The sequence below is a fragment of the Lepidochelys kempii genome, chromosome 3, assembly GCF_965140265.1.
Source record: "Lepidochelys kempii isolate rLepKem1 chromosome 3, rLepKem1.hap2, whole genome shotgun sequence".
NCBI lineage: Eukaryota > Metazoa > Chordata > Testudines > Cheloniidae > Lepidochelys > Lepidochelys kempii.
Genome location: NC_133258.1, coordinates 132,314,557 through 132,341,486, shown reverse-complemented (window position 1 = coordinate 132,341,486; position 26,930 = coordinate 132,314,557). Strand labels below are relative to the sequence as shown.

Below are 26,930 nucleotides of genomic sequence, written 5' to 3'. Positions count from 1 at the left end.
CTAAAATCTCTAGTAAATTGCATTTGCTTAATGATGTTTTAATTTTTGGTAAATAGTCTGTGGATTTGTTGGTTGATTGTGCAGATGATTATAGGGGGAAGGGAAGGAGGAAATATCCTCCAGTTGTACAGTCTTTTAAATTTGTTTTCCCTTAAATGTTTATAACATTCAATAACTCAGTGAACTTGACTGTCCCTTTCTAAGCTGTGTTTTTGACAGAAATGTTCCGTATTACAAATATACCTCACTAAAGGAGAATATGCATCGGTACTAGGTAAAAACATTTCTATAAATGTACAATTGTTTAAATGAGGCCCAGTTTGTTTGTTTTTGGCTGCCCAAAGATATGCTAGATCAAGTGCTATCAGATTCAGATGGAGCTTTCTTTCACAGTACCCTTAGTTAAATACACAGTGCATTCTTATGCCAGTGCATGAACTGTTTGGCTCTGATAATCACACCCATATGTTTGAACACTTTAAATTTACATAGGGATCAGAGCCTGATAAGATAAGTTAAAATTCTGTGTCTGAGTTGCCTTTGGTTTGGGGGTTATATTGTCAGTAATAAAGAGCATATTGTCCAAAGTTGAGAACAAGCCAGCACTTACTTGATTAACATGAATCTTTGTTGTTATTGCCTGATGCATACCAGCACTGGACAATAGCTTCTTTATTCATACTTCTTAGCAGTATTTCATATCAGTATGGATGTTACTCAGACAGGTGTTAAAGGAAAATGTTCAAAGCTGTCAAAACGACACCTTCCTGGCTTTTTTTCATTTGAAGGCACATCTGTTCATTTAGGCCATTCTTTACTGTTCCTCTGCACTCAGTTTCACTGGGTAGGCAATTATTTAAATATTTCAATAAATCTTAGAAATTTGAAAAAAATTTTACTCTATCTTCTTCCAATTCACAATAACAGAAGTAGGGTCTAGAGAGGATGCAATGTATATGCAATAGTCTGTGATTGCAAACACACATGGCACTTTGAGGGTTTTTGTGGGGTGAGAAAGAGCAGCTGGGGAGTGGGAAAAATCCCCACCTAATAAAATGGGATTTATCCTATGTTGTGTAGCCCTTTTAAAGGCTGGTTTAATCTATCACCACTACTACCAAGGATCAAAGGAAGGTGGTGGAAGTTTATGTAGTGACCCTTTTTGAATGAAAAAATATGACTTTGAACATACCTTCCTTATCTCCACTCATCATAGTGATCAAGGTTATGACTGAAAGTCCATATATAAAGAGTTAAGCCTTTTGTTCAATTTAGTATGGTTATGTGCTGTTTCAGCTGGGAATTTTTAAAAGATGTTATTTCCATGCTGTAATTCTGTCAACAGTTATTTTCCCTATTTAAAAGTGAAAATGTGTAGCATACATTCCCAGCAAGACACTCCAAAGGAGTTTTTTTGACATACTATTTGCTGTAGCATATTGCAACTCTCCAGAACTGAAGAATCAGAAAGAGGAAGATAACCATTTGTTTTTAACAAAAGCTATGAAGACCTTAGCGCAGGAGTAATATTTTATGCAGAACTTTGATCTTTCCAGAATTATTACCTATAATGTTTAGTACAGCACCTTTTAGGGTTGATTATGAGCATTAATCAGGTGTGTCAATTTGAGGCAACCACTTGATTTGAGATAAGCTACCAAATGTCCACTATGTGGAGGGTGGTAACTTTTGTCTGCTTCCTACCTAGGCAGGATTTGAACTGATTATAGAAAAATGAAAAGCTCTATATTTCATTAGAGATCTTCTGTTCCTTAGTTCCTCTTCTTTTGTTTTTGTTTAAAATGATTTGAAGTTAAGTAACTGATTACATATTGTCCCAAAGCTAACTTGACTGAATTATTTTGTAATAGCAGGAAACACCAGAAATTCCATGTATCTTGTGAAATCAACTCTGTAACATTACACTGTACACTTTATATTTAAAAGCAAGACAGAATTCTAATTTACTAGAAGCCTATATATTAAACTAATGTATTTTAGTCATCTATAGTTTTCAATATATATTTTTCTCGATATATTTGTTTCTGTTTCAAACAAACTTTATAAGGTGTGGGGGAAGAGAAAAGAGTCCATTTTAAAAAAAGCAGATTATTAGAGATTTTTGAGCTTACTCAACATTATGAATTCCTTTTATAAATGAAATTATAGCTTTCTCTCAACTGAAGCAAAATTATATTAAAAAAAATTACTTGCTTGCGTCTGAAACCACAGGATTCCTCTCATTTTGTAAGCTATAGAAAATTGGTCAGTGATATTTCAATTTATTATCTCACAATTCCCACTAGTCAATAAGGAGCAGGGTTAAACTAAAGCGGTTTCCAGAAAAAATCAAGAAGTATGAAGTTTCATCTTTCTCTTTCTCAAAACTTATTTTGGTTTGAAATCCTAGTTCTAAATGATACTTGGTAATAATGTAGGAAGTGGTTGGTCAGAGGAGTCCTGTTGCCAAATGACATACTTTGGTTTGTACTCATTTTAGTATCTCTGAAAGTGTAAGCTATTGCTAAAGAAAAAGATGCACAGTGCACATCAAGGTAGGACATTTGATGGAAATAGAAATACTCTGTTTGCTTCCATCTTTTCCATAACTCGATGAGCAAGGTTTTGAACAATCCACCTGTTACCATGTACTGTAATTAGGATTCAGAGTAGCAGCCGTGTTAGTCTGTATTCACAAAAAGAAAAGGAATACTTATGGCACCTTAGAGACCAACAAATTTATTTGAGCATAAGCTTTCGTGAGCTACAGTTGGTGCATCCGATGAAGTGAGCTGTAGCTCGTGAAAGCTTATGCTCAAATTTATTAGTCTCTAAGGTGCCACAAGTACTTCTTTTTCTTTTTGTAATTAGGATGTTCACATCAGTCAGATGTTCTGCTTTTCCTTTTCAGTCTGAACTTTTATGATACATAAGTGTTTTTACACTACAAACTGGCTATAGTCCATACTAATTAATTTGGATACAGTGCAATAACCACATCAGTTATTCTGCAGCATCACCAAAATGCTATGTTTAGGTTAATATAGCTGATTTTTGTACTGTGTTTTACTGAAGATACATAGTGGTGCAGCACTTGAATTCTTTTAACTATGTATACACTTTCAATTCTGTGACTGTATTTTTAAATTAATTTCATACATGATCTGAAAACATTTATTTTTACAGACATCCAGATTCATAATGTCCATATTACATCAAACCATTTTAATGCTTTTACTTAGGAAAAATTGGATTTTAAGTCAACTGAAACTTATTTTAGTGCAATCACACCATTATCTCAGTTTTAACTGCCATATCCTCTAGAATACCTAAACACAACAGGGCACAAAGCAAATTAATGAAATAATTAAGGGGTTCACACTTGTGCCAAAATATTAAGCACAGATACAGATGTCACTGTAATGGTTCCTCCCTCTCCCGTGGAGAGGGAGGCCACTCAGTCCGGTCCCATCTGGCCAGGATCAGAGTCCGCAGGATAGTCAAGAGCCCACAATAGGGCTGGGTGACCAACAGTCATGGTCAGGCTTTAGCCTGGGCTTGGGTGGCTCAAGCTGCCAGCCCTTAAACAGTCTATAACTGAGCTGGGGCCTGGACTTGATGACGCTCAGGCAGCCAGTAACAAAACAGTCTCAGGGCTGGATTTAGCTAGGCGGAGCTCAGGCAGCCAGCAAACAAACAGTCTGCAAGGGGGCTGGTAAGGGAAGCTCCTTCTCCAGCACAGGAGCTTCTCAGGGAAGCATCGGGAGTTGGCATCCCGGGGGGGTAGGGAGGGTCAGGAGGATGAGGGCCCACCCTAATCCACGGTGTTCCAGCCCAGAGCCGGGGCAGGATCAGCTGCCCCTGCATCAGCAGGGATCCAGCCGCAACATGCCGACTGAGCCACAGCCTGTTGTACTGTAGCCTGGGCTACTTCCTGCTTCGCCAGGGTTTGGTACCTGTGGCCTCCAGGCCTCTTTCAGTTCCTTGGGGTACGCTGCGGCAGGCACTCTCGGCCAGTCCTCGTTGGTGTCTGGGGATCGGGAACAGCCAGGTGTAGGTTCCCTGCAGAACAGGCGAAGCGTCCTTCTCTGCAGGTTCTCCCCCAACTGTGCTGCAGGGCCTGCCTTTTTTACTTCTGGCCATGCCCCAGTACGTCCAGCAATGGGGGCGGGGTGGTCTAGGCTCCACCATCCAAGGGGCGTGTAATGGTCCTTTGCTCTCCTGTGGGAAGCACTCAGTTTCACTACAGTTACCCATAGCATAACAACATATTTGATGGCTCTTCAAGGGATTATTCACATGGATTTTTCTCTTCATGTTTGTGTGCGCCCCACACATGCAAGATCATATTCTTTTTGGCTAGCAGTGTCTGTTGGGGCTGTGCCTGGACCTGAGATGCACTTCCAGTCTTCCCGCACTCAAAGGTTTAAAGGGTGGAGCACGTCCTTCCATCCCTTGATTCCTTCTAACAGCCTGTGGAAGCAACACGGAACCTCTGCGCATTGTGTGATTTCTTGTTAGGCTAGTTCGTTTTAGTGTAGTTAGTACAGTAGTTGTGCTTTTTTGCCAACAGACATAACACTGACAATAAACGTATGATGATAGATATCCTTGGTACTGGGACTCAACCTGCTATCGTGGAGTCAGAGTCCCCAGCATTTGAAGCTTGGCCCTCTTACGAGGCTGCTGTCCTGCTCACTTATGGGCACACTATGTGCCTCTTTTGCCTTAGCAAAACTCCCTGATGAACACTTTCCCATCCTTTGGACATTGGTGTTATTGCAGGCCTTTTCCATGATACTGAGGGTCCTGAGGAAACAGAGGCAAGACACAACTGATGATAACCCCAGGATAGGCCAAGCAGTTCTGATATTTGGATCTAATGAATGTTTCACTACAGCCCCAACATAGTCTTTCAGAACAGCCAGATCCTAAACCTGGACCCAGTCTCCTTATAGCTGACAGCCTGAATGCTGGCTGACTGAAATCCTACAAAAGAAGGTCTTCAGCTGAAGCTCAGAACTTTCTGTTGCAAAGCAGGAAAGCCTCAACTAGATAGACTTATAAAGTGAAGTGGAAGAGGTTTTCTATTTGGGCAGCTCACCACTAGCTGTGTCGCCTGACAACACTCATTTCAGCACTCATTTACCAGAGCTGCAACAATCTGGACTTTCTGTTGGCTGTATAAGGGTCCATCTAGCAGCAATTACTTTCCTACCAAGGGCCACACTGTTTTCTCACCTCACAGTGGCTAGATTCCTTAAATGCATTATTCATGTTTTTCCCCACAGTTCAGGACTCAATTCCCTCTTGAGACCTCAATATACTGTTAACAGGATCAATGGTTCCCCTTTGAGCCCTCAGCAACTTGTTCCATTTACTACCCATTCATGAAAACTATCTTTTTTTAGTAGCCATTACATTATCTGGAAAGGCACAGGAGATTCAGGAACTCAAGGCAGGTCCCCATTATACAATGTTTCATAAGAGCAGGGTCACTGTGTGAATCAACCTATTAATCTTCGAGGTCTCTATTGGTTTCTAACAAGTGTTCCATATTACTTTGATCAAATTTTGGAACCTTTTTTATGGAATACAAGACCTAAGGCAAGTGTTTGTCTTCTCCATCCATGTAAAAAAGTAATATTTGTGGTGACCACATTAGGGTCTAGGACATTGTTTCTTAAAGTGTGGGCCATGCTCCACTGGAGTGTTTAAAGGGTAAGCTGGATGGTAGAGCAAAGCTAGACAGACATCTAAGTTGTCCTCAAGAGTCTTAGTTTATTATTAAAATGAAACTGAAACTCTGGCTGCTATAGTTACAGAAGGAGAAAACATTCAAATTGGAGGGAATGTGATGTGATGTTTGCCCGAGTTTGCAGAGGGCCAGAAACAATAGTTCTGAGCTGTGAACTGCCCCATTCATTTCAATGACAGTGAACTCAGATGTCAATGATACTTTAAATGTCAATATTTATATCAATATAAATGTCAATGATTTGCTGATCCAGGACATTTTAAGAAACGAGAGGAAGTGTATTATGAAAACTACACTGATATTTCTTAAAGTGTGTGGGTGTGTGTGTGTGTGTCTCAAAGGGGGGAGAAGCTCAAAAGACAAGTTGGAGCATGCATAAGCCTTTAGTAACACATCTAGAGCCTACCAGGGGGTGAGATTGGTTACATTTTTCTGAAGGGGGGCAGGGGTTCAGCTTTTAAGTGTGGGAAACATTAGACTAAGGGGTGCCTCTGGACCATGCTGAGATAAGCATCTGCAGGAACATCCATCTTTGTTAGCAAAAGGCTGATATTAATAGAGGAAGGTGTTGGGATTTGGAAAAACCTCTCAGGTGAAAAGGTAGAAAGTTAGAGATGAGCTCAGAAGGCAGTCTGCGTTGGAATAGAAAGGGGCGGGGGGTTCATGTATTGGATAAAGAGAAAATCTGTAGTGGGAGAGGGAAGGATTGGGGACTGGTTTGGGATGAAACCTCCAAGGGGGAAGGAGAAGGAAGATAAGAATTGGAAGAGAAAGGGTATGTCTACACTACGGAATAAGGTCGAATTTATAGAAGTCGGTTTTTTAGAAATCGGTTTTATATATTCGAGTGTGTGTGTGTCCCCACAGAAAATGCTCTAAGTGCATTAACTCGGCGGAGCGCTTCCACAGTACCGAGGCTAGAGTCGACTTCCGGAGCGTTGCACTGTGGGTAGCTATCCCACAGTTCCCGCAGTCTCCGCTGCCCATTGGAATTCTGGGTTGAGATCCCAATGCCTGATGGTGCTAAAACATTGTCGCGGGTGGTTCTGGGTACATATCGTCAGGCCCCCGTTCCCTCCCTCCCTCCGTGAAAGCAAGGGCAGACAATCGTTTCGCGTCTTTTTTCCTGAGTTACCTGTGCAGACGCCATACCACGGTAAGCATGGAGCCTGCTCAGGTAACCGTCACCCTATGTCTCCTCGGTGCTGGCAGACGCGGTACGGCTTTGCTACACAGTAGCAGCAACCCATTGCCTTCTGGAAGCAGACGGTGCAATACGACTGGTAGTCGTCCTCGTCGTGTCCGAGGTGCTCCTGGCCACGTCGGCTGGGAGTGCCTGGGCAGACATGGGCGCAGGGACTAAATTTGGAGTGACTTGACCAGGTCATTCTCTTTAGTCCTGCAGTCAGTCCTATTGAACCGTCTTATGGTGAGCGGGCAGGCGATACGGACTGCTAGCAGTCGTACTGTACCATCTTCTGCCAGGCAGGCAAGAGATGAGGATTGCTAGTAGTCGTATTGTACCATCTTCTGCCAGGCAGGCAAGAGATGAGGATGGCTAGCAGTCGTACTGTACCATCTTCTGCCGAGCAGCCATGAGATGTGGATGGCTTGCAGTCCTTCTGCACCGTCTGCTGCCAGCCAAAGATGTAAAAGATAGATGGAGTGGGTCAAAACAAGAAATAGACCAGATTTGTTTTGTACTCATTTGCCTCCTCCTCTGTCTAGGGGACTCATTCCTCTAGGTCACACTGCAGTCACTCACAGAGAAGGTGCAGCGAGGTAAATCTAGCCATGTATCAATCAGAGGCCAGGCTAACCTCCTTGTTCCGATAAGAACGATAACTTAGGTGCACCATTTCTTATTGGAACCCTCCGTGAAGTCCTGCTTGAAATACTCCTTGATGTAAAGACCCCCCCTTTGTTGATTTTAGCTCCCTGAAGCCAACCCTGTAAGCCGTGTCGTCAGTCGCCCCTCCCTCCGTCAGAGCAACGGCAGACCATCGTTCCGCGCCTTTTTTCTGTGCGGACGCCATACCAAGGCAAGCATGGAAGCCGCTCAGCTCACTTTGGCAATTAGGAGCACATTAAACACCACATGCATTATCCAGCAGTATATGCAGCACCGGAACCTGGCAAAGCGATACCGGGCGAGGAGGCGACGTCAGCGCGGTCACGTGAGTGATGAGGACATGGACACAGATTTCTCTGAAAGCATGGGCCCTGCCAATGCATGCATCATGGTGCTAATGGGGCAGGTTCATGCTGTGGAACGCCGATTCTGGGCTCGGGAAACAAGCACAGACTGGTGGGACCGCATAGTGTTGCAGGTCTGGGACGATTCCCAGTGGCTGTGAAACTTTCGCATGCGTAAGGGCACTTTCATGGAACTTTGTGACTTGCTTTCCCCTGCCCTGAGGCATATGAATACCAAGATGAGAGCAGCCCCTCACAGTTGAGAAGCGAGTGGCGATAGCCCTGTGGAAGCTTGCAACGCCAGACAGCTACCGGTCAGTCAGGAATCAATTTGGAGTGGGCAAATCTACTGTGGGGGCTGCTGTGATGCAAGTAGCCCACGCAATCAAAGATCTGCTGATATCAAGGGTAGTGACCCTGGGAAACGTGCAGGTCATAGTGGATGGCTTTGCTGCAATGGGATTCCCTAACTGTGGTGGGGCCATAGATGGAACCCATATCCCTATCTTGGCACCGGAGCACCAAGCCAGCGAGTACATAAACCGCAAGGGGTACTTTTCGATAGTGCTGCAAGCTCTGGTGGATCACAAGGGACGTTTCACCAACATCAACGTGGGATGGCCGGGAAAGGTACATGATGCTCGCATCTTCAGGAACTCTGGTGTGTTTAAACAGGTGCAGGAAGGGATTTACTTCCCAGACCAGAAAATAACTGTTGGGGATGTTGAAATGCCTATATGTATCCTTGGGGACCCAGCTTACCCCTTAATGCCATGGCTCATGAAGCCGTACACAGGCAACCTGGACAGTAGTCAGGAGCTGTTCAGCTACAGGCTGAGCAAGTGCAGAATGGTGGTAGAATGTGCATTTGGACGTTTAAAGGCGTGCTGGTGCAGTTTACTGACTCGCTTAGACCTCAGCGAAACCAATATTCCCACTGTTATTACTGCTTGCTGTGTGCTCCACAATATCTGTGAGAGTAAGGGGGAGACGTTTATGGCGGGGTGGGAGGTTGAGGCAAATCGCCTGGCTGCTGGTTACGCACAGCCAGACACCAGGGCGGTTAGAAGAGCACAGGAGGGCACGGTACGCATCAGAGAAGCTTTGAAAACCACTTTCATGACTGGCCAGGCTACGGTGTGAAAGTTCTCTTTGTTTCTCCTTGATGAAACCCCCCGCCCCTTGGTTCACTCTACTTTCCTGTAAGCTAACCACCCGCCCCTCCTCCCTTCAATCATTGCTTGCAGAGGCAATAACGTCATTGTTGCTTCACATTCATGCATTCTTTATTCATATATCACACAAATAGGGGGATGACTACCAAGGTAGCCCAGGAGGGGTGGTGGAGGAGGGAAGGAAAATGCCACACAGCACTTTAAGCACAGCACTTTAAAAGTTTACAACTTTAAAATTTATTGAATGACAGCCTTCTTTTTTTGGGCAATCCTCTGTGGTGGAGTGGCTGGTTGGCCGGAGGCCCCCCCACCGCGTTCTTGGGCGTCTGGGTGTGGAGGCTATGGAACTTGGGGAGGAGGGCGGTTGGTTACAGAGGGGCTGTAGTGGCAGTCTGTGCTCCAGCTGCCTTTGCTGCAGCTCAACCATACACTGGAGCATATTGGTTTGGTCCTCCAGCAGCCTCAGCATTGAATCCTGCCTCCTCTCATCACGCTGCTGCCACATTTGAGCTTCAGCCCTGTCTTCAGCCCGCCACTTACTCTCTTCAGCACGCCACCTCTCCTCCCGGTCATTTTGTGCTTTCCTGCACTCTGACATTATTTGCCTCCACGCATTCGTCTGTGCTCTGTCAGTGTGGGAGGACAGCATGAGCTCGGAGAACATTTCATTGCGAGTCCTTTTTTTTTTTTTCTTTCTAAGGTTCACTAGCCTCTGGGAAGGAGAAGATCCTGTGATCATTGAAACACATGCAGCTGGTGGAGAAAAAAAAAAAGGGACAGCGGTATTTAAAAAGATACATTTTATAAAACAGTGGCTACACTCTTTCAGGGTAAACCTTGCTGTTAACATTACATACATAGCACCTGTGCTTTCGTTACAAGGTCGCATTTTGCCTCCCCCCACCCTGTGACTACCCCCTCATCCTTCCCCCCTCCCTGTGGCTAACAGCGGGGAACATTTCTGTTTAGCCACAGGCAAACAGCCCAGCAGGAATGGGCTCCTCTGAGTGTCCCCTGAAGAAAAGCACTCTATTTCAACCAGGTGACCATGAATTATATCTCACTCTCCTGAGGATAACACAGAGAGATAAAGAACGGATGTTGTTTGAATGCCAGCAAACATACACTGCAATGCTTTGTTCTACAATGATTCCCGAGTACGTGTTACTGGCCTGGAGTGGTAAAGTGTCCTACCATGAAGGACGCAATAAGGCTGCCCTCCCCAGAAACCTTTTGCAAAGGCTTTAGGACTACATCTAGGAGAACCGCGAATGCCAGGGCAAAGTAATCCTTTCACATGCTTGCTTTTAAACCATGTATAGTATTTTAAAAGGTACACTCACCAGAGGTCCCTTCTCCGCCTGCTGGGTCCAGGAGGCAGCCTTGGGTGGGTTCGGGGGGTACTGGCTCCAGGTCCAGGGTGAGAAACAGTTCCTGGCTGTCGGGAAAACCGGTTTCTCCGCTTGCTTGCTGTGAGCTATCTACAACCTCATCATCATCATCTTCTTCTTCGTCCCCAAAACCTGCTTCCGTATTGCCTCCATGTCCATTGAAGGAGTCAAACAACACGGCTGGGGTAGTGGTGGCTGAACCCCCTAAAATGGCATGCAGCTCATCATAGAAGCGGCATGTTTGGGGCTCTGACCCGGAGCGGCCGTTCGCCTCTCTGGTTTTCTGGTAGGCTTGCCTCAGCTCCTTCAGTTTCACGCGGCACTGCTTCGGGTCCCTGTTATGGCCTCTGTCCTTCATGCCCTGGGAGATTTTGACAAAGGTTTTGGCATTTCAAAAACTGGAACGGAGTTCTGATAGCAGGGATTCCTCTCCCCAAACAGCGATCAGATCCCGTACCTCCCATTCGGTCCATGCTGGAGCTCTTTTGCGATTCTGGGACTCCATCATGGTCACCTGTGCTGATGAGCTCTGCATGGTCACCTGCAGCTTGCCACGCTGGCCAAACAGGAAATGAGATTCAAAAGTTCGGTTCTTTTCCTGTCTACCTGGCCAGTGCATCTGAGTTGAGAGCACTGTCCAGAGCGGTCACAATGGAGCACTCTGGGATAGCTCCCGGAGGCCAATACCATCGAATTGTGTCCACAGTACCCCAAATTCGAGCCGGCAACGTCGATTTAAGCGCTAATCCACTTGTCAGGGGTGGAGTAAGGAAATTGATTTTAAGAGCCCTTTAAGTCGAAATAAAGGGCTTCATTGTGTGGACGGGCGCAGGTTTACATCGATTTAACGCTGCTAAATTCGACCTAAAGTCCTAGTGTAGACCAGGGCAAAGGAGCTGGAATTGGAGTCAGTTGTTTGTTTTTCAGATCTCATCCTAAGCCAGTCATTCTAGTAATTACGAATTGTGGGCACATTTGAAAAAGTTTAAATTATCAAATATGCTTGCTTTGCAGAATTGTTTCCTCGCACTACACGCACTCTGTTTCCAAGGTGAGACTTGCAGTTCTGCCAGTTTAACACCCCTCCCCCACAAATAAACGATGTAAACCCTGATATGCAAAGGGAAAATATTTCACTATAGTCATAACATAGACTGTGAAATTACTTTTATATCAGAAACAACAGTTCTAAAATGTATAAAAATAAGGAGAATTGTGCAATAACTGTCATGCTTGTACTACTAAAGAAAACTTTAGTTACACAATGAAGTTGGACCAGTCAATGCTGTGAAATAAACTGTAGCATTTATGAGGTCTATGATAACTGATGGGAGAGATGGAATTTTGAAAATTGGCCTAGCTTTCTTTACAGAACGGGCTAAATAGGACTATATGTGCTATAATATACAGTATGTGTTTTTTATTCTCCCTTCCCCCCCGGAACATTAGTTAAGAAACCCAGACTTAATGTTTGTGCTAGATGGAATTAGGTGCACACTTGTTCCATATTAAAGCATGTGGAAAGGCTCTAAATTAATTCAGGAGGATTAAATATTCATTCTGCCATTTTAAATTAGTCCTATTTTTATTGATTGGGAATGTACTAATAACGTTTGTGGATGACTAAACTGGGAGGTTTTGCCAGCATGGAGGACCACCAGAATATCATACTACAGTAAAAGCTTTGGCATGTTGGGGAAACGGGGGGTGCCAGTAAGTAGCAGAGATGCTATTCTTGACCCTCCCTTTAACCCTCTTCTCAGGATTCCAGGGTTTGTCTTTTCCATGTTTGTCTGGTCAGACAAGCTCCCTCCCTCCCTCTCTCCCGCCAAGACACAGGTGATGGTAGATGTTAGGACATAGATATTCAGGCCTGTCTGTAAAGGCCTAGACTCTTAAGAATTTAGGTGTATTCTTATCATTTAGCTAGTTGTAGAGGTATAAAAGAGAGAATCAAAATCACTGTCTGACTGTACATGGCCTTTTCTCACTGTGACAGTCTGAGGCCCTGTTCTTAGGCTAAGGCCTTTGGCTAAGCAGCAGAGGCAGCCATAAGCTGGGAAGCGAATGGTCACATCTTTACATTCCAAAGTAACCACATTGAAATAAGGTGCTATTGGGCTGTTAGGAATACAGTCCTGTCCTTATAATGCCTATTGCCTCCAGAGAAAGGGAAGTGCCTAGAAAATGTAAAAGGAAACTTAGTTTGATAGCATCCTGTCTGGCAAGAACTCACTTATCAATAGCTGGGATGTGAAATCCTCATTTCTGTGTTTGTTCTATCATTGTAGTCCCCATTTCCCTATTGTTTTGTTGTATAATCTCTATCTGGTTCTGAGATTTTGTCTGCTGTATAATTAATTTTGCTGGGTGTAAACTAATTAAGGTAGTGGGATATAATTGGTTAAATAATCATGTTACAATATGTTAGGATTGGTTAGTTAAATTTCAGGAAAATTATTGGTTAAGTATAGCTAAGCAGAACTCAAGTTTTACTATATAGTCTGCAGTCAATCAGGAAGTAAGGGGGGGGGGGAATGGGAACAGGGAATGGAGGTGGGGAAATTGAAATCATGTTTTGCTAAGGGGGGGAATGGGAATAGGGACACAGGTATGGCTCTGTGGTGTCAGAGCTGGGAAGGGGGACATTAAGGAAGGAAACTGGAATCACGCTTGCTGGAAGTTCACCCCAATAAACATTGAATCGTTTGCACCTTTGGACTTCGGGTATTGTTGCTCTCTGTTCATGCGAGAAGGACCAGGGAAGTAAGTGGGTGAAGGAATAAGCCCCCTAATAGTAGACACTTTTTTGTCATCTTTTGTTAGGATTACAATCCTGTCTTCAGAAATGTTGATGAAAGGATAAATTAGAAATAATAAAGGAACAATGATGAATTCCAGAGGTTACTCTTATTTACAATTTGAATATGTACCTGAGAATGCAAACAACTTAGTCTTTTGTTAAACTGGATATGACTCTTAATATTCTCTGCTCTTAATTTGTTCTCAGCACCTGCTGTTGTGCACATTGTTTTCTCTCTGTTGCAATTTCAATAACTACTTCGTGCATTAACCTAGAAAACCAGCTAAAATGACTTCTGATCTGAATAAGTTTGTGAGAGGGTTGTATGCTCTTTCATATGTTTTTATAAAATGACATGTGTGTCATTGTCTTATATTTTACATTTCTGGATTGCTGCTTTTTTCTCTGAATACAGTGGAAGAGCTGTATTATGTTATCCATATTCAGCTTTTTAAAAATAACATTTTATTAGTCCATATAATTTCAAAGTGAGAAGTTTTTGTTTTCATTTCTATGCAGTGAGCTGCTATCTCAACAAATGGGGGATTTAAACATCCGTCTAGTGAGAATATACCCGCTAGATACTGAAAATAGAATTGCTGAGAATTGCTGAATTTCTTTTGATAGTCCCCTCTTCCAAATGCACACAATTTCCGTTTTATCCCCTCAAAGACTTATAGTCAGGCCAAGTCTTCAGGCCAAAGTGAATTTGCTCTCTCCAGAGCCAGATAATATGGTGCTTGAATCACTCAAAGAGGACAGCTTAAAAGCTATGTAAGATGCTTCCTTTCCTCACCCAACCTCCAAAGTTGCCGAGTACACTATTTCTACAGTACAGAAGTCCCCTGTTTCTCTTTCTCTAAACTTTGGCTGCAGATTTGACTTGAAAAACTATTTCACTGAACATCTTGACTTTGTGGGGGGGAGGGTGTTTCAGGCAGCACAAATGCAATCTTGGCTGACACCTTGCTTTTCTTGCAGAGCAGGGGATAACTCTAGTGTTCTGGCTAATGCTACCTGTCTTAATGAAATCAGTTCTGATGGTTGGGGTGAGGTCCACACTAATGCTGAGAGTATTTGTTTTGCTGCCCTTTGCAGAACACTACCAACGTTTGATGTTCTACTCTGTAAGGTGCTTTGAACCACTTTGAAGATGTAAAGTGCTATATGAAATTCACCTTCTGTTTACTTTGGTTCATCATCATTTGATATTCAGTAGGAAAGTTCACTTTGTATTTATTGTTCAAAATATACTTTATTCCGAGAGGAAAAACTACATAAAACAGGAGTTAAGACTGAGTACATATCCGTAATTTTAGGGTAAAACATTAATTGTTGTAATTATCCGCCAAACAAATGTTGCACACTCAGAAAATTTGGAGTTAATGTTAAACCTAAAAAATTCAAATTTGTTAAGCTATGGAAATGCACGGTGAAGGCACCCAATCACTCTTACCTCTGCCCTGTGTGGTGAATTTCCAAAATGTAATTTTAGGTTATTAATTTTCTATCTACCTACCTACCTACCTACCAATTCTTAATTTGCAAATAATGACCAAGCATTTTTTATTTGAGTGGCCTCTGCACATTCTGACTTCTGTGACGTGCCAATGGTGCAGCTTGGACCAGTGGAATCTTCTACTAGCTGTGTCCATTGGAGCACTCGTATGCCTCTTGCCTTCTCCTTGAGGCCCTGAACACTTGGAGGGTGAGGTTATAAAAGGGGGCACATCACGAAAACCACCTCAGTTCTTTCCAATTGTGGTCACAGATTACTGGATCCCCAAATTTTTAGAACCCTGATTTGTTGTTTATGCTGCCACCCTATTTTAGTGAGGTTTAGCTAGTCAAAAAAAGAAAAAACTGCTTGAGTATTTTAGCACCCTGTCAAGGGTCCTTTGTTCTGATACATCAAAACCTAAGATAAAGAAACCTGGGTTCAAGAGGTGCACCTCTTGCCCTGCTGTTATTTCTCCTTAGACACACACACATACAATGTTGTTTGACTTGCTTGGGGCAGGGTGACTTGCTGCATTGTTGCTCCATATGCAGCACCTTTATCCCCAGGAATTGCCTTCAAGCTATGCTGTTGCAGGAATCATTAATAGCTAAAGCTTCTGGTTCTAAAACTCAGGATTCCGTAAGTGCTGTGAGACCAGCCTCAGCTTTGACTCCTGATAGAGTTAAAAATCATGGCAAAATCCCTTCATGTGTTGGCCTCTGTCTTGAGCCGAACTTAACGTGCCAATCACTGTGAATCTGAAAAGATTGGTTCCAGCTGAGCACAAATGTGTGGCCTCACAGGTGTCCACCTCTGCTGAAGGACAGTCCTCAAGAGCATACCTCTACAGATCTAGTGCATCCAGTTCTGCACAATGAAGTGCAAAAGCATACTCTTAGCCTCAGGCCTTGGAAGTCAGTGCCACAGTGAAGGATAATATTGAGGATCAAGGCTGTTTGGATCCAAGGCTGTTGGTTCTGTGCTAAAAATCTCATTGTTTGCTTTAACACAACTGTCAGTTCCTTCTGGATCTATGTAGTAGATTAGGCAGGTTCATCATATTGAACCCCTTAATCACCCTCATTTACCTTCAGATCAGGGCGATTTTGTGCAGCACTGGGTACATTGTCCATAGTGCTTAAAGAGAAAGGAAAGATGCACAAAGCAGTGGGGCAGATTTTTTCTTTCCCACAGAAGAAGGAATCAATCTCAATTCCAGCCTTTCAGACCACAAGATCACCCTCTTTCACCCAGGGATTGAGAGGATAACTAGACAAAACCTCTGCTACCAAAGGTCAGTTTGTAGTGAACTATGCCCTGAGAGCATCCTTCAATGCTTCAGATATGGTATCTAGTACTGTGTCTTTACCATTACATTGAGGTGCCATTCATGGTTTTCTCTCTGCACTTCCTTAGGAAGCAAGAATCGGGGGAGAATACCTCTCATTCGATGATGAAGGGCTAATTTAGCTTTAGAACATATGAGGTTGTAAGGAAACTGAAAGACACCAGGTCTGCTGCAAGGTCTCTAGTGATTTCTGGAACCCCTAGGAAAAAATAGGGGGGTACCAAATTTTATCAGAAACCATACCAAAGCTCTACTTTGTATTCTTTTCAAGAACGTAATCCCCCCCACTCCCACATTCAGTATCAGTAGAGACACAAACCCTTCTAAATGCAAGCTAAAGAAAGATCTGCTGCATCAGCCTGTGTATCACAGGTTTGATGGGATGCACAAAAATCCCAAACCAGTTTTAAAGTGTCTGCATCCCTTTCATTTGTAAACTTTTTTCCTCTTTTTTCATCCCTCCTCCCACCCCCACGATCTACATTTTTTAGAGGCCTGGAGTGTAATCACCACAGATTAATGAAATTTGGAGATTGTCCAGCAGGGTTACTCCATTCAGTTCAACACTATCCTGCCTCCCACCAACCCTCCTCCTCACAGGAAAGAACCTGTTAAGATCAGAAGTCTGCTCAATACTGGATTCTGGTGCCATAAAGGAAGAGATCTGGGGGAAGGAATTTTTTTCAGATACTTTCTGAACCCTATGAAAGATGGAGGTCTCAGACCCATTCTTGATATTGGGAAGCTCAACTCTCTGTCAGAAAGTTCAGTCACCATGCTTTACTCTAGCCTCACTCATCCCCTCCTTATTAATCTATGATTGGTTTGCAGCTCTTGATTTACAGGACGCTTACTTTCGCATCTCAATGAGACTTTTGCATAGAAAATACATTGTTTCTTGTGGGTGGAGATCATTACCAATATAAGGTCTTTTCACTTGGCCAATCTACAACACTTTGAGTGTTCACAAAGTGTCTCATAGTAGGATGCCATTTGAGACGTTAGGTTATCTGGGTTTACCTCTACATGGACAGTTGGCTCATCAAGGTGTCATTGTAGGAGAGCCTGCCAAAAGGTATGTCACAAACATGTACCTTGTTCCAAACAATAGGGTTCAAGATAAACTGAAAGAATTTGTAAATAGCACCAACCCAGTTCATACCTTTTATTGGGATAGTTCTGGATTCTCAAAAAGATAGAACTTTTTTCTTCTAGAGGAAAACTTCTATTTAAATATGCTTACAACAATAGATATAGCACAAGAGAACTTGTGTCAAGCAGTAATGTTCTTCCTCAGGCTGATGACTTCAGTGACAGTTGTAATTCTATGTGCACGTCTACGATTGAGGCACATACATTGGCTAGCAAGATGCTATATTCCAAATACAGTAAGCATGTTTATGAGATTGATACTACCCAAGGATGTGTTCCTATTCCTTATGTGATATACTCAACATCACAGTGTTCTCAGAGGAGTTGCATTCAACCTCCTAGCTCAGTCAGTCACAGTCATCACAGTCAATCTGGGCTTTGAAGCTCATTACAAGAATTTGACCGTTCATTGTTGCTTGAATTTCTGGGAGGAAAAACTTCCATATCAAGTATTCTAGAATTAAGTACAACACATTAGGCACTTAGGTTCTTTCTTCCTCCACTTCGTGGCAGAGTAGTTCAAGCAATTACCGATACAGCAGTTTTTACGTGAACAGTTGGGTAAGCACATTTCAGCTAGCTGTGCAAAGAGGCTGTAGCTCTGTAACACCAAACTTGCCCATGAGCTTTCCAACTTGCAGGCAAGGATAATATGCTGCCAAATCAGATGAGCAGAGAGTTAATGATGGCCACTGAACAACTCATTAGAAAATGACATCCTTCCTCCACACCTGACATTTCTCCCCAAGGTGGTGGTAATAATTTTAACTTGGCCATAAGTTGTCCATATGTTTCTGTAGGTCTTGCTCCCCAGGGGAAGCTAAACTACACATATTGAATGCTAAGACAGAAGTAGCCTATTTCAATAGGTCTGAGAGGAGTACAGGAAATAACCTAGACTGTTTGTCTCCTTATGGGGAAAAAGAATAAAGGGCGGGTAGTTGTATCCCAATGCCTTTCTAAGGGGGTTAAGATATATGAAAGTGTGTTATAAATATACCTCTGTTCCTCTTCCAGAGCGCTTGGAGTGCACTCAACTAGAAAGAGAGCCACTGTCACCACTTACTTTAGACATATTCCATATTAGCAATCTGTAGAGATACCACTTGGAGGTTGATCCATGTGTTCACAAAGCATTATTCCATAGAAGTTGTGATGCTTCTGGGGGCACCCAGAGCTAGAAGTCACCTTGTTGCCACTTACAGCGTGAGCAAGTTTTGCCTGTGCCAGCTGAGTGTTAGCTCCCTAACCCAAGTAGCTTGCCTTCCACTCACACACTCTCCTCTGGGCTATACCAGCCCTGCCTTTGCCCTGCATATTGGCAATATAGGCACCTCATCCCCCGAGTCCCTTCAAAGCATCCCTCTGTGGTATTTGGCCTGGATCACTGGATACATACAGAAATCTTAGATCCCAATTCAAAGGAATAATGTACCCCAATTTACTAGTTTTACCTTAGGCCACTGCTTCTGTATCACACACAACATTTGAGTTGAATTATAGTAAAACAAAAGGAAATTTATTTAAGAAAAGAATAAAGAATCAAATAGAAATAGGTGAGAGTTTTGGAAACTGTCACATACAAAACAAAATCATAAAACTGAGAATGGGGAATACACTTATTCCTATCTAATAGAGTAGATTCTCACTCCAAAGTTCTGTCTTTTTTGTAGTGTTTGCTAGACCAGTCTTTTATGATATTTCACCTTCGCTGTTTCAAGGTACCTCCTCAGTGAATGAATGCAGTGTCTTTTTCCACCTTGTGATGCACTGACTCAATCTTTTGTCTTTGTTCACAGACAGGGCCATCCCCTTGCTGTCATATTTTGCTTTTTCACTGCCAAGTAGTTTTGATGTTTATAGCTTCTTTGATTTTTCCATTGACTTGTCTGCAACAGTGAACCACTGAGCAATACATTGCATAAGTGGCTAGCCAGGGAGGGGTGACACTCCTTCCCATTAGAATGAGCCATCACTGAGACATATGATACACAGGTGACTCGCTTTGGCTCCAAGACTTATCAAGGGCATAATTTTCTATACAGTTACATTAAGCCTTAAATATTATCTGTATACACATCTCACACTATTGATGAGTTACAAGCTTTCAGTAGAGACCTCACATCGCACCCTTTATGGCTAAATACCATGAAAGCGGTGTATTAGGTGAGTGTGTTTGTCTGCTCTGAGAAGAGAGCAGTGAGTCCTTTGCCAGTTGGCACCAATGCTATGTCACAGATGTGGCATCTAGAAGAGCTTACAGTTTGGTAAAGCAGTATTACAATCTCCATTTAACTAGGCCTCTTTGTCCCACGCTCCGAAGGCAGGAATACTGCTTGATAAAATCCTGAGAGTGGAAAATGTGCAGAAGAGACAGTGAAGGTTGCTCACATGTAACTGCAATTCTTTGAAATAACCTCTGCACATTCATGCTCTCCTGCCCATCTTCTCTTCCTCCTTGGAGTCCTAATTTCAACTTTTAACCCGAGGAGGGACTGGAAGGAGCTAAGGTGGTCGGCAAGCCAAGTCGTTCTTTTGTAGTTCTGCTATCCAAATGTCCAGAGCCATGAAGGAAGGGGCAGGGTTACAGGGGGAGTGAGTGTTCCAATGAGCACTGCTTCTAGAAACTTCTATTGGCCTAAGCTGCACTGTCTGCTCGTATTGAAAAACTCAGGTCATAGGCAAATAACTTCCTTCTGCAGTTTGATCCATGAACCATGGTAAATCATCTATGAGAAATGGTGGGAGGGCAACTTTTTCTCCTTCTGGCTTAATAGGAAACAGTTAGTACACACAGCTGTTCTTTCTTCTCCCAGAAAAATCCCTTTATCTGAGGATATAATTGTTTTAATACTGTTCTTTACCTTGTAAATCGTGTGTGTGCATTTCCATAAATGTACTAAAAATAGTCTAACTGAATTGCAAGTCGAATCATGAAAATTTGGCCCAAATGAAGTAAATAACAGTTTGCCATTGGCTTCAGTGGAGCCAGGATTTCACCCTACACGTCTATGTAGTCCAACCTGCATGAGGTCATATCCCAATCCACTCTTCAGCATTGGTCATTTAATCAAACTTTGACATAGATAGCATGGTAGAGCCCATTTTTGACAGAGCTGTAAGAACAGTGGGGGATGTACTTTGTTTTAGAAAGCAGATTAGCCTTAAAATATCCAACTGCCAAAACTTGTATAATTTATCAAAATGCTGAAGCAAGATAGTAGGGTACTGGTGTCAATAGTCAAAGAAAAATCTAAAGTACTGATTCTGAAATTTTAAAATAAACTTTTTTCCTTTCAGCAAAATAATAAAAATTAAAATTAAAAGTCCCTTCAGCAACTTTATTCTGTCTCTGAAATATTCTTAATGAAATTGAAGCAGCATTGTGCTAATTAAGGTAGAAATGTAAAGTAGAAATGTTAATTGTGGGACTATACCAATTGCTTGCTGAAAAGATTATCATTATTTCCTGATGAAACAAAATACAAATTGAGCTACAATATTTAAGGTTGATTTATTCTGAGAAAATGATAAAAAAAAAAAAAAAAAAAGTGCCAAGAGTTTGGGGTTCGGTACCTTATTGTTACCTTTCCAAATAAAAAATAAATAAAAAATTATAAATTGCAAACTATACTTGTTGCTTCATAACTGGTTGCAATGTATCTTGACATAATGATGATGATCATAATAATTGGGAGGTGGGACTCATTAAATCACTTTGTCATCTTTGATTTCCTAAGTGAAGGGAGGGAATCCAGTCCATAAGTCTGTTTAATAGGAAAGCTAAGAGGCTTTTGTTTGGTTTTGGTTTTTATTTTTAAATCTTCTAAAACTGGTGCAGTAGATGTTATTGTGATTGCCATCTTGGATTCCTTCCAAGACCAAAGGGAAACATGATTATGACTTAGAAAGCTTTTTTTTTAGCCTTTTGTGAAATTTCACTGACATCAGGCAACGTTTTATTGTTAAAGGGTATAGCTTCAAGGTTATATATTGTGGCTTTGCTTCAATGTTTACTTTAAGATAAATGTCTCTAGCATTTATCAGAGTGTGGAAGAGACCATTGATGAAGTACAAATATAAGGTCTAATTCTCCATTCATTTACACCTGTTTTCTGGTAGTGTTACTCTATTGACATAAAAGGAATTGCTCCTGATTTGCATCAGTGTAAATGGAGAATCATTCCCAGAGTGTATTAGCATAATTGCTTAATTATAACTCTCATTTCAAATAATCCAAGCCTTGATCTAACACAATAACAGTACAATAATGGAATATTTTTTTAGATATTTTATCATAGTTTTTTGATCTCAGCTAGCTTTTTTTCATTTTCTGCCCTTACAGTTCACTTGCAACCAAAGATTATACATGTGAAGAAAGAGCACAAATGAGTAAGTTCACAACAAATACTCGGTATACAGAAACTCATGTGTATCCCCATTAATCAAAATGAGGGGCTTCCCATGTCACTTCTGCCTTCTGTCTAAATCTGCATATTAATCATGGATCTGAAGTATGGGTATAAGAAGTAACCATTTATACTGTAGTTATAGTTTTATTGTAAATCCGATGTATAATAATTTGAGCCATCTTTTCATGAACTGGGTTCATAATTTGTGCATTGTACTCTTTTCAGTTCTTTTTCCACAGCTGCAATCCAGATAAGTGACTCAATTATAGTTAGTGTTAGCCTTAAAGATTCCCTGATGCCTCATGGAAAACCTTGAAAAACATTCTATTTAAGACAATTATGCTTAAATATCACATTTTCTAAGGACATTTGCATGAAAACAGACTCTTGCTAAAGGAGTTCATCTGCTCTTCGTGCATATGTGTCATTTGGAATAATAATCCTTTGTGTGATATCATCACAATCTCAAGAGCAGTTAATTGTGATATCACACAAAGGAGTATGGCCAAGATTTTCCAAATTGGATATCTAAAGTTAGGCACCTAAATCCCTATTTGAACACCTAAATGAGCACCCACACTCTCCACTGTGCCTCTGAAAATCCAGGACCTTTTGATTTAGGAACCCAAGCTGTAAATCTCTGGACTATGGCTTTAAGGAACAAACAGTAGGAACAGATGAACTCCATCTACAAGTATTTTTTTCATATAATGATTCTTAATATTAGTGGTTAAAAACAAGGAAAGAAGCAAATGGAAAATCATTTAATTTAGAAAGGTATTCTAAATTAAGACTAAATTAAGTGTTCTATATTTTCCTTGTGACAACTTTCATACAGGTGCTGCTATATTAAATAGTTGAAAGTTTACGTATTCTTCCACTAACACTGTAGCTACCTTGATGTTACTCCAGTGAATTGTCTAGTTTAGAGTTCTTGAGGAGAAAGGTAGCTTATAGACCCTCTCCTCTTTGCTTTTGCACCCTATTATTTCCATAGGTCATAGAAGGATGGGTCCCAGGCCAAGCTTGCATCCAAAAATGGATTTGCTGTAAATTAGCTGATGTATTACTGCTGCATTAACTATACTGGCAAAATACACAACACTGTGTCTTTAAATGTGTTACTCTGAAGACTGAAAGCTGACTAGAGCTCTTATTGCTCATAGCAAAATGCTGTGTAGAATCAGTCAAATGCAAATCAAATGTCTGGCTGATCATAAGATTTGGCCTACTATTCACATTTATATTCCTATTTTATCAAATTGCACTTCCCATTTTTTAAGATTAGCACAGCCTCAGAATCACAATTATACAATTTTAATCTTGATGAATAGTACAAGGATTAATTATGCATTCTTTTTAGGGTGATAACATTCTCTAATAATAGGGGCAGATTTCCAGTTTCTTGATCAACAAAATAATCTCAGAAAGGCCCCTTACAGCATTAATTTCTGTCTATCAAGGTTGACATGAGGCAGGGTTACCAAGCAGCCTCCTTTTGACAGGGTAGTCCAATAGTACAGTTTTTATTCATTGCTCTGTTATTGGCACAGGACCATTTGTAGGCATATATCCAGGTCCCCAGAAAACTTGGAAACATTCCACCTTAAAGAGAACTGAAACTGTGGCTAACAAACCAGCTGCTTTATTGAGCTCAGAAGGAAGTCTTTGTAACTCTGTGGAAGGAACTTAAGTTATTTGCATAACATCCAACAGCCCTAGTGGAGAGGATCGGCACAAGCAGAACAGCAGGGTAGGCATCCAGTTTTATCTTTTGACCATGTCTGGCAATTGCTCTCTAGCTGAAAGACTAAGATGAGGAGAAAAAAGGGAAAAGTGAGGAACTTGACCTAGAGGTGTGTGGGTGGTGGTCAGGGATGAGGAAGATATGGACAAATATTCTTTTTGGGGGTGGGGTGGGGTAGAGGAAGAAATCTGTTTTATTAAATGTTGTCTTATAACGCAAACAAAGGAAGTTTTATAATAAATGGTGCAAGCATTAGTTATAACTCAGGGGTGTGTGTCTGTTTTGTCCAATTCCTTTTTGTGGAGAGATAACAAATAGAGCAAAGAGAAATTGATGAAAAACAAATGTAGGAGAGGGGGAGTGATGCCATAGAAGGTAATACAATCTATTCATCATCTGAACCTTTTTCAAACAGAACATCTTCTGTATTACTGAATTATGAATCTATGGAATATTCACTACTAAATGTTCACACAGCCTATATCAGTGGTTCTCAATCTATTTAACATTGTGGCAGACATATGGAGTGTTCTGTGTGTTATGTGGGCTGCATCCACACAATATATATACTATCTATATGGGCTTGAGGATCCTACATGGGCCGCAGCTGTGTGGTGATTGGGCCTTAAGTGTCCCATGGATTGAGAACCACTGAACTATATTAAAAATAAAAAGGTTATGTAAATTAGTCCAACTATAGATTTTTTAAAAGGGCTGCCTTATTTGTTCATATACCTTCGCTTTAGTGATTCTTGTAAGGGCAGTTTTTTTCCAAATGTTGCTGTTTCCAATAAAGTGTTAATTCATAAATCAGTGCTAATTTAGGCATCTCCTTGGTCAACCAATACACTAGTTTTAAAGTGTTCTCTGACTTATGAAGCAGTGGAGGGAATAACTATTTTTTTTGTTGTTTTTTTTTAAACCCAGTGGATACAATATGCTATTGCTTTAAAATACTGAGTGTACACAAATATTTGTTTCCCTGAGAATGGGCTGTGTCATACCGTCTGTGTAACTGGAAGGACGTGAGAAGCATAAGAAAAGAGAATTGTCACAATGCTCAAGTCCTTTTGAAGTATGCTTTCCTCCACAACTGTAGGTTGACTTGTCAGATGGAACAGGAGGCATGGCCTCAAAGTCTCTCAGGTGATGGAAAGCATGGAGCGTCAACACTATGGATCCCATGGTGCATTTACTAGTTTCTGAACTAAAAGGGCAGAAGTGGCCAGAATTATTTATATGGACATTGTAGAATTGTCCCAGTTCAGAACTGACTGTGTCTTCCATTTAAGGAAGTCACGCATCTGCTAGGAGGAGATAAGGCTGGAATGGAGAAACGAAATTTCTGTAGTTGAGATTATTGAGAGAGGTGAAGCAGCTGATCACTTCCTCATGCATCAAGAAATGTATCTGGTGCTGGGGAACGCCTTGAGGAAGGAAGAACATATATAGAAAAAGTGGAAGTAAACAAGCAGGGAGAACTGGAGGTCCTGGTGATGTCAAGGAACTATGACGTGATCGGAATAACAGAGACTTGGTGGGATAACTCATATGACTGGAGTACTGTCATGGATGGTTATAAACTGTTCAGGAAGGACAGGCAGGGCAGAAAAGGTGGGGGAGTAGCACTGTATGTAAGGGAGCAGTATGACTGCTCAGAGCTCCGGTACGAAACTGCAGAAAAACCTGAGTGTCTCTGGATTAAGTTTAGAAGTGTGTGCAACAAGAGTGATGTAGTGGTGGGAGTCTGCTATAGACCACCGGACCAGGGGGATGAGGTGGATGAGGCTTTCTTCCGGCAGCTCACGGAAGCTACTAGATCGCATGCCCTGATTCTCATGGGTGACTTTAATTTTCCTGATATCTGCTGGGAGAGCAATACAGCGGTGCATAGACAATCCAGGAAGTTTTTGGAAAGCGTAGGGGACAATTTCCTGGCGCAAGTGCTAGAGGAGCCAACTAGGGGGGGTGCTTTTCTTGACCTGCTGCTCACAAACCGGGTAGAATTAGTGGGGGAAGCAAAAGTGGATGGGAATCTGGGAAGCAGTGACCATGAGTTGGTTGAGTTCAGGATCCTGACGCAGGGAACAAAGGTAAGCAGCAGGATACGGACCCTGGACTTCAGGAAAGCAGACTTCGACTCCCTCAGGGAACGGATGGCCAGGATCCCCTGGGGGACTAACTTGAAGGGGAAAGGAGTCCAGGAGAGCTGGCTGTATTTCAAGGAATCCCTGTTGAGGTTACAGGGACAAACCATCCCGATGAGTCGAAAGAATAGTAAATATGGCAGGCGACCAACTTGGCTTAATGGTGAAATCCTAGCGGATCTTAAACATAAAAAAGAAGCTTACAAGAAGTGGAAGGTTGGACATATGACCAGGGAAGAGTATAAAAATATTGCTCGGGCATGTAGGAATGTTATCAGGAGGGCCAAATCGCACCTGGAGCTGCAGCTAGCCAGAGATGTCAAGAGTAACAAGAAGGGTTTCTTCAGGTATGTTGGCAACAAGAAGAAAGCCAAGGAATGTGTGGGCCCCTTACTGAATGAGGGAGGCAACCTAGTGACAGAGGATGTGGAAAAAGCTAATGTACTCAATGCTTTTTTTGCCTCTGTTTTCACTAACAAGGTCAGCTCCCAGACTGCTGCGCTGGGCATCACAAAATGCGGAAGAGATGGCCAGCCCTCTGTGGAGATAGAGGCGGTTAGGGACTATTTAGAAAAGCTGGACGTGCACAAGTCCCTGGGGCCGGACGAGTTGCATCCGAGAGTGCTGAAGGAATTGGCGGCTGTGATTGCAGAGCCACTGGCCATTATCTTTGAAAACTCGTGGCGAACCGGGGAAGTCCCGGATGACTGGAAAAAGGCTAATGTAGTGCCAATCTTTAAAAAAGGGAAGAAGGAAGATCCTGGGAACTACAGGCCAGTCAGCCTCACCTCAGTCCCTGGAAAAATCATGGAGCAGGTCCTCAAAGAATCAATCCTGAAGCACTTGCATGAGAGGAAAGTGATCAGGAACAGCCAGCATGGATTCACCAAGGGAAGGTCATGCCTGACTAATCTAATCGCCTTTTATGATGAGATTACTGGTTCTGTGGATGAAGGGAAAGCAGTGGATGTATTGTTTCTTGACTTTAGCAAAGCTTTTGACACGGTCTCCCATAGTATTCTTGTCAGCAAGTTAAGGAAGTATGGGCTGGATGAATGCACTATAAGGTGGGTAGAAAGCTGGCTAAATTGTCGGGCTCAACGGGTAGTGATCAATGGCTCCATGTCTAGTTGGCAGCCGGTATCAAGTGGAGTGCCCCAAGGGTCGGTCCTGGGGCCGGTTTTATTCAATATCTTCATAAATGATCTGGAAGATGGTGTGGATTGCACTCTCAGCAAATTTGCGGATGATACTAAACTGGGAGGAGTGGTAGATACGCTGGAGGGGAGGGATAGGATAC

The 26,930-nt window shown here is 42.2% G+C and overlaps 1 protein-coding gene across 13 annotated transcripts in view; it reads left to right on the top strand.

Moving 5' to 3' along the window:
- The window catches only part of SIPA1L2 (signal induced proliferation associated 1 like 2), a 238,396-nt gene that overhangs the window by 75,384 nt on the left and 136,082 nt on the right, over positions 1 to 26,930 (top strand). For 3 of the 13 annotated variants that reach the window (XM_073338088.1, XM_073338084.1, XM_073338085.1), the window contains one exon: positions 21,670 to 21,716. The exons of the other annotated variants lie outside the window; for them this stretch is intronic. The gene's annotated coding sequence lies outside the window, so the exon portion shown is untranslated. The remainder of the gene's footprint in view (positions 1 to 21,669; positions 21,717 to 26,930) is intronic. 13 annotated transcript variants of the gene reach the window in all.